The following is an 8,374-nucleotide window of genomic DNA, read 5'->3' as shown; positions in this document are numbered from 1 at the left end:
TCAACAGGGATATTTGGGTGCCAGCCAGGGCCCCTGTAAGATCCAGGCCACTGTAAAATCCCCATCCCTGGAGGTGCCCAAGGAACAACTGGATGTGGCACTCAGGGGTCTGGGTTGGCAAGGTGGGGACAGGTCACAGGTTGGATCCAATGATCTTGGAGGGCTTTCCCAACCCCAGGGATTTGGAGGTCACAAGGAACCCCAGAATCCCAGAATCACAGAATGATGAGGTTGGAAGAGACCTCTGAGATCATCGAGTCCAACCTGTGCCCCAACACCTCACCCAGACCATAGCACCCAGTGCCATGTCCAGAGATGGTGATTCCAGAGATTAACACATCCAGAGATGGTGATTTTTAAACACATCCAGAGATGGTGATTCCACTACCTCCCTGGGAAGAGCATTCCAGTGCTTTATTATTCTTTTGGTGAATTTTTTTTCCTAATATCCAACCTATCCCTTTCCTGATGTAGTTTGAGACTGTGTCCTCATGCTGTTCCCGTTATGTGACCGTGTTCACAGGGGTCTGAGGATGAGGGAAGAGATGAGGATCTGACTCCATGTTTCAGAAGGTTTGATTTATTATTTTATGATATATATTACATTAAAACTATACTAAAAAAATAGAAGAAAGGATTTCATCAGAAGGCTGGCTAAGAATAGAAAAAGAAGGAATGATAACAAAGGTTTGTGTCTCAGACAGAGAGTCCGAGCCAGCTGACTGTGACTGGCCATTAATTAGAAACAACTAACATGAGCTAATCAAAGATCTACTTGTTGCATTCCACAGCAGCAGATAATCATTGTTTACATTTTGTTCTTGAGGTCTCTCAGCTTCTCAGAAGGAAAAATCCTAAAGAAAGGATTTTTCATAAAAGATGTCTGCGACACCACTACTTTTTCTCCCACCTTTGCACAGAGACGTTTTTCACAATGTCTCAGTAGATGGTTTGGTTCGTACAAGCTGTAAATGTTCTGATTTTGGGGAGAAACGGTCTAATGAAGCTGGAGACAAGCATGGGAAAGCCCTTCTCCATGCTGCATGGATGTAACAAAAACAAATTTCCGAGAGCCCCGGACAGGGGCGGTGAGGCTGTAATGTGGTGTCCTGTTTCCTAATCTCTCCAGTAAGGAAGCAGTGTGTTGAATTTAAAATATCCCTCTGGTAAATGCTAACTATTTAAAGAGTGCGAGGGTCTTAGAAATGCAAAACAAAGATTTGTTGATTAAAAACACATGGTTTGTTCTGGAGGCACGAGTAGCCAGAAAAATCAGTTCTGACAGTATTTTGGCTTTTTCAATCCCACAAGACATGATGGTGATTTATTATAGTGATGTCAGCTGTGGTTGAAAAAAAGTTCTCTGTGTTGTCTTAATAAAAGAGCTTTACCTTGAAATCATTAAACTCTCAGCCTGTTTATTTGAAGCGATGACTGTGAATGTGAATGGTCCCCTCTAAATCACCCAACATCTGCACGGGAGGGCGGTGACAGCCTGGAGCTGGCCTGGAATGGGAGCCCTGTGATGGATCTGATTAGTGCCCTTTGAAACCTGGAGGGCTGATAAGAACCCCAGGCAGGGAGGGGAGCTCCCATGCCACAAAGGAGGAGGAACTGCAAACACATCGGGGTCTATCTGTCTTCTGCTGCCATCCCTGCTGGGACAAAGCCCAGTTTAAACTCTCCAGGAGGGACCTGGGGGACTGCAAATGCTCTTCACCAAAGGTGTGCCTGGTGTGAAACAGCCAAGGAGGTCTGGTGGCTTCAGAGCACGAGCTGGGAGTGCTGGGTTTGGTGCTCAGCCTGATTTTCAGCTGTACAAAGCTTCGGGAGTGCTGGGTTTGGTACTCAGCCTGATTTTCATCTGTGCTTCAGAAACCTCTGAGCACCTCAGAGACTCCCAGAATGGTTTGGGCTGGAAAGGACCTTAAAGTCCACTTCAACCCTCAGCCCAGGCTGCTGTAAGCCCCATCCTTGGCCCTAGACACTTCCAGTGCACAAATTTACAATATTATTCTCCCAAACAGATGTGCAGAGTGGAGTTCATGTCCCAGCTCTGTCCCAAGGTTGGCTGGAGCAACCAGGCAGCAGAGATGGGCAGGAATTAACAAGGAGGACAGGAATTAACAAGGATTGCAGGTGTCTGCCACCACTCCTGGGGTGCTGCAGGATCCCTGGCCCTGCCTCCAGCCCTTTCCCTGGTGTCTGGCAGCAGCTGAGCACTGAGCAATATTTACTTCTTGGGTAAACAGTCCTAATCTCCCTAAACCAGAGTTTATCGCAGAGAAGTGAGTTAAATTCCTCTTGGATAATCCCTGCCTGCTGTGCTTTTCTGAGCAGGAGCTTTTGGGATGGAAATGAGTGGCTCTGGGTCTGGCCTGAGGGAGAGAGACTGTTCAAACTGGGGTTCATCTGCAGTGAGAGGGCACAGCCATGTCTGTGAGCTGGGACACACTGGGAGCCCTTGGGGTTATGGCAGGTATTACTGGAAGCCAATTCCTCTCTCCAGGTGGGAGAGCTGCAGGTGAGACCCCCAAACCCATCAGCCAGACCCACCCTGGGTGCCAGAGCCCCTCTCTGTCCCATCCTCATCACACCAGAGCCTACAGCAGGAATTGAAACAATACAATTGAAAACTCCCCAGGGAAGGTTGTTTACACTGAAATCACAGCCCCAACCCTGACCCTGGGAATGTTACCAGAGAGGAGACACTTGGCAGGTACTCCCATCTCATCTATTATCTGCTGCAGCTACAAGAAATATATTTTCCCATCAGCATGATTATTTTTATTTGACTTCTGAGTGGAGCAGGAAGCCGGCGCGGCTCCCATCCATCAGCACTGTGGCCATTAGAAAATTAACCAAGCTTAATAAACTTCCTGCACAGCTCGCTCCTGCAGCTGCACATCCACAGGAAAACAAATCTATTGCTGCAAGCACATGGCTAAATCAGACTTGGTGGAAGTGAGGAATGGCCCTGGGTGATCCCAGCTGAGGTTTCAGAAACCACCCTGAGATTCTGGGTGAGGCTTGGGTGGGATTTGCTGACTGGGTGGGTGTAGGATTTACGGGGGAGTAGGAGGGTGGGGACGGATGGAGATGAGAGATCTCTGAAGCCAGATGGTGGAATTTGGGTTTATTGCAAAGGGCCAAGTGCAGGGCCCTGCTGGGAGCTGCAGCCACAGCTCAGAGCAGGCCTGAGAGAAGAGAGGGGGAGAGAGGATGAGAGGGTGAGAGAGTAAAAGTGTAAGAGAGTAAAAGGGGTAAGAGCGTAAAAGGCAAGAGCTAAGAGACAAGAGGTAAGAGAGTAAAAGGGGTAAGAGCTAAGACAGTGAAGTTCCCGTTCCAATACAATAAATCTTCTGTGCTGAATATTCTGATTCTCACTAACCAATCCAGTACAAGATACAAATCCTACAGTATTTACATACAGCCTATAAGAAACATTACCATCCTGTGTTACATTTTAAACCCTAAAAACTCCTCTTTGGGCCCCTTCTGCCAAGCTGTAGGGTCTGCTCTGACCCTTGGAGCTGTCTGCAAGCAGAGGGTGTTGTTCCATCAAAAGGGGATTACCCTCAGCCAGCCACACCATTGTTTTCTAGTTGTTCAGTAACTGAGGGATCTCAAAGCTTGCTTTCATTTCAATCTCACTTATAGTTTCTATATTCTCAAAATCTTTTGTCAGGCAATCATGTTTATAAGGCTTTACTGTTTCATCTTCCCCAACAGGTGGGAATTTCTTCATCCTGTGGAAATGCCAGTCTGCACAATGGGAGAGTTCCTGCTGATTCTCCAGGAGTAGAACCAAACCTGGGGTCTCCCAGCTGGGTCTTGCCCAAGTGAGAGTGTCCTGGGAGCCACAGCCTGGCCTGGCTTTGCTGTTTGGGCATCACTTGAAGGGGATTTCATGGACCTTTGGCAGGATGGGACTTGCTCTGAGCCTGGCTGGCACCGTGCTGTGCCAAAGGGCAGCAGGACTGAGCCCACAGCAGGCAGGGGAGACCAGCAGCACTCCCCTCCTCTGCTCTCTGCACAGCCAACACATCCTGGCTGGGTGAGGCAGCAGCTCTGCAGGCTGGGGAGAAGGCAGGGAGCCTCTCCACACTTGGGAATCGAGTGGAAAGAGCTCACACTGCTGCCTCCCCTGTAATGAAGGGAGATGGGCAAGTTCTAACCACACCAGCTGTCATAAATATTCAGCTCTGAGGTTTCACTCAGTCATTAGATCCACCTGGAGACACTCTGAGCGCTGCAGACGTGGCTGCAGGAGTTTCATGCAATGTGTGACTTCCAAATCAATCTCTCTCCAGCAGGCAGAATGAACTGGCTGCTCACGTCTGTGTGCCTCAAAGAGGAGATGCAATAAAAAAGGGAATTCAGCTGGGTATGAGGCCACATCTCCTTCCCTTGGATGCCTCTTCATCTGCTCTTCAAACACCCATCAGGAAGTTTCAAATCCCTGTGTCCAAGGTAGGGAATGGGAAAGGTTTGTGTTTTCTTTCCTTTATTTTCTGCACTCCAAGGTAGGGAATGGGAAAGGTTTGTGATTTCTTTCCTTTATTTTCATTTCTGCACAGAGCCAGGGGGATGGAGCCCCTGCTCTGCTCTGCTATGGGTGTTCACAGTTCCTGGGGACACCAACCTCAGACAGGGGAAAGTCAAGCAGAGCCCTTGGAAAGCTCCAGGGCTGTGGATGGGTGAGTCTGGCAGAGACAGAGCATTCCCTGAGTGTCCCAGGGGAACCACAGCAGAGAGAACAGAGAAAATAGCAGCAAAACCCCCAAAAATGCAACCAAAAAGCCAGCAAAGAACAGAAGGGCTGGGGGTGACACATCCCACCAGGCTCAGGGTGAGGAGAGGCATGAAATTGAGAGGGATTCATGGCTGGATCCAGCAGGACAGCACCTGCAGCAGCACATCCCCACACTGCCACAAGCACAGCGAGAAACTGGGGCAGAGTGGGGGGCCCAGAGCCCCCAGACCCTGGGCCAGGGGTGTGGGGTAAGGGAGGGTCACTCCCCTCCTCGCGTGTCTACAGGCAAATTAAAAATGAAATAAATAAATTTGCTAGTTTACAAATAGAACTGTTACTTGTTACTCACAGTATTAACAGTCTCCTTTTATTTTTTTCCCCCTTTTTTTTTTTTTCCAAGGCTGTGAAAGACGTTTGTTTCAGTTGCCAACATCTCTACAGAACTAATGTGGGTGGATTGTGACAGATATAATTTCTCCATCCTACAGTTTCATCAACTTGAGTTCTGTTAAACTATACCCGCTGGGCTTAGCTCCTTTTAAAGTTTCCGCTTTGACAGGTAGATTTATTAGTCTTGAAATTTGTACAAATCAGATGTCACTCGTGGCAACTTGTCAAAATGTCAGTCTGGTGAGGGAGGCATGAAAGGATTTTCTGGAGAGAGACGGGAGGCAGGCTTGAAAGAGCTCGAGCAAGGCAGAAGAAAGGAGCTGGGAGGGATTGCAGCCTGCTTGATCCTGGGGGTTTTACTTTATTAAATATCTAGCGCCATACAGTGGGAGATGCTGCTGGATCCTGCCTGCCAAGACATCAAGGCTGTCAACATCCGCTCCCGGCTGCCTTCCTGCCTTGTGATGGATATTTAGGGCAGGGGTGAGGCATGGGGAGGGCTTGGTTTGAATGCAGCAGGATTTGAAACGCTCCATTATCGCCCTAACGAGGCGAGCTCCTTGCAGGTCTCTGCCTGGGAGATGGGGACCTGCCACCAGCATCCCCTTCCTGCCCCTTCTGCAGCCCTCAGAGATCCTGCAGTGACTGGGAAACATCCCTGGGTGTAAAATCACTTTATCCAGGTGTTTTTCCTCATGGCAGTTTGGCTGCAGAAGCTGCAGCAGGAGTGACCTCCCAGGCCTTGGGCAGCGGCTCCTGAAAGGCCTCGTGCTGGAAGAGGCCGAGGAAGAGCAGCCATCTCCTTATGCACTCTGACCCAGCAGAGAGCCCTCAGAGAGCCTCCAGTGGATGGGGAACATCCCTGGGTGTAAAATCACTTTATCCAGGTGTTTTATTCTGTGGCATTTTGGCTGCTGAACCACTGCTCTGGCCTGGGCCCTGCTGGGGTGGCCCGAAAATGGTGTGGGACGTGGATGGGATCAGCTGCTGCCCAGAGTGAGGGGCTGGCTGTGCAAACCAGGAAGCCCAGGAATGTTCCCAGTGCTAGGTTTGGACAGACAGACCACGCTGGGGCCGGACACATGGACATGCTCTGCCCCACCAGCCCTAGGAAGCTGCAGGAGGAGTGGTCTCCCAGCTCCTGAAAGGCCTCGTGCTGGAAGAGGCCAAACAAGAGCAGCCATCTCCTTCACCACTCTGAGCCAAAAGAGAGCCCTCAGAGAGCCTCCAGTGGATGGAGGAAACCCAGGGGGAACATCCCTGGGTGTAAAATCGCTTTATCCAGGTGGTTTTCCTCATTTGGCTGCTGAACCACTGCTCTGGCCTAGGCCCTTCTGGGCCTAAAATCGTGTGGGATATGGGATGTGGAGAGGCTGGGTGTGCAAACCCAGGTGGGCTGAGCTGCTAAAGGCCAAGTAATGCTCCCAGTGCTGGGTTTGGACAGACAGACCACGCTGGGGCCGGACACACAGACATGCTCTGCCCCATCAGCCCTGGGAAGCCACAGAAGTAGAGACCTCCCAGCTCCTGAAAGGTCTCGTGCTGGCAGAGACCAAGGAAGACCAGCCATCTCCTTCACCCAATAATTTCAGCTGAAGTTTTTTTCATGGAATAAATTTAGAGTTGTTTAAATGAAAACTTAAAAGAATTTCTTTAAAAAAAACCCGCAATTTAAAAAACATTATTTTGATTACCGGTTCCAAGAAGATCAGGAAAATCTCTACTGAAACCAACATTTTTTCATGAATATTTACACTTTGTTTGAAAAATCTGTTTTGGCTGAAGAGAGGTTTTGTTGATGTTTGCTTGGCAGGCGGCGGCGCTCCCCGGTGACGTGGGGACCTGGTGTGGGGCAGGATGGTGGTGCTGCCACCCCAGCTCTGGGAACAGAGCCTGAGGGGCCTCTCCAAACTGCAGAGCCACAAAAAGAGATGGAAAATGTCCTGTCCTGTCAGGGGATGGGCCGGAATTTTTCCCTCTGGAGTGTCCTGTGGATCTCACACTCTGGTTTGGGTTGAGGAGCCCATCCTGGTGCCACTTCCCTGTCAGCCTTTGCCCCTTGTTCCCTGTGCCCCATGGAGCTGTGATGTATTTTTGTGGTCTCCAAGATAAAGGAGGAATTGAGAATCTGATATGGTCTTATATATCATATCATGTCATATCATATCATATCATATCATATCATATCATATCATACTATACTAAACTATACTAAAGAATACAGAAAGGATACAGACAGAAGACTTAAGAAGATACTAATAAAAAACTCATGACTGCTTTTAGAGTCCTGACACAAGTGGATGGTGATTGGTTATTAAGTCAAAACAATTCACATGAAACCAATCAACCACCCACCTGTTGGATAAACAATTTTTAAACTACATTCTAAAGCAGCAAAACACAGGAGAAGCAAATGAGATAATTATTGTTTTCACTTTTCTCTGAGGCTTCTCAGCTTCCCAGGAGAAGAAATCCTGGGCAAAGAGGATTTTTCAGAGAATGTGACAGTGACAGCTGTGACACCAAGGTCAGGCTCAGGCCCCAGAGTGGGGTGGGAGCCCTGCCAGCCCCTCTGCCATTGCCATCCCCATATTCTGGGCTTGGGGAGTGTTTGCTGAGGCCAGGGCAGCCAAGGGACATTTGTTCCTGTCCTCTCAGCATGGTGCCACCAAGTCCTTGTCCCCATTTTTATGATTTTTAATGATTTTTAAATGATTTTTAAATGATTTTTTAAAGATTTTCTAAGCCTTCTGATGTTTACATTCTTGTAACGAGCTTTCTCATGCACTTTATGTAAATAACTTCTTGTTCTGCATTCTTTTATGGAGGAGGAGGAGAAAGTTGATGGACTGTTGGTTTGTCCAGTGTCATTGGAGAGGTGGCACTGTCACCCTCCAATCCACTGTCACTTTTGGAAATCTATAAATGTTGGAGTCTGAAATTAAAAAGTCTTTTTCCCTTGAAAAGAGCAGTGTGTGCACATTGTGTTATTTTCTGTCACGCTTGTCCATCCTCTCTCACTGTGGGCTGGGGCTGTGGGTTTGGGGGAGGATTTCTGCAGCAGGGATGAGGACGCACCTTAGGACAGAGGGAAAATAATGTGGGAGGCTTTTCTTAATGAATCAGTACATAAATGCTTCCCTTCTTCGAGTGCAGCAATCCTTGCATGAAAAGAAGGGGAAAACCCACTTCACACGGCAGGGTTTTCTTTCAAAGAAGTCACTTTGT

The 8,374-nt window shown here is 48.6% G+C and overlaps 1 long non-coding RNA gene across 1 annotated transcript; it reads left to right on the top strand.

The window, feature by feature from the left end:
• The first annotated feature begins 4,049 nt into the window (after positions 1-4,049).
• LOC141731910 (uncharacterized) lies at positions 4,050-8,072 on the top strand. The gene is made up of 3 exons (XR_012583810.1): positions 4,050-4,473; positions 4,581-4,700; positions 5,157-8,072. It is a non-coding gene; the product is annotated as an uncharacterized LOC141731910 (long non-coding RNA).
• Positions 8,073-8,374: the final 302 nt, after the last annotated feature.

Source organism: Zonotrichia albicollis, chromosome 26 (genome assembly GCF_047830755.1).
Source record: "Zonotrichia albicollis isolate bZonAlb1 chromosome 26, bZonAlb1.hap1, whole genome shotgun sequence".
Taxonomy (NCBI): Eukaryota; Metazoa; Chordata; class Aves; order Passeriformes; family Passerellidae; genus Zonotrichia; species Zonotrichia albicollis.
Note: the sequence above shows the minus strand (reverse complement) of the source record. Positions and strands in the feature narration are given on the sequence as shown.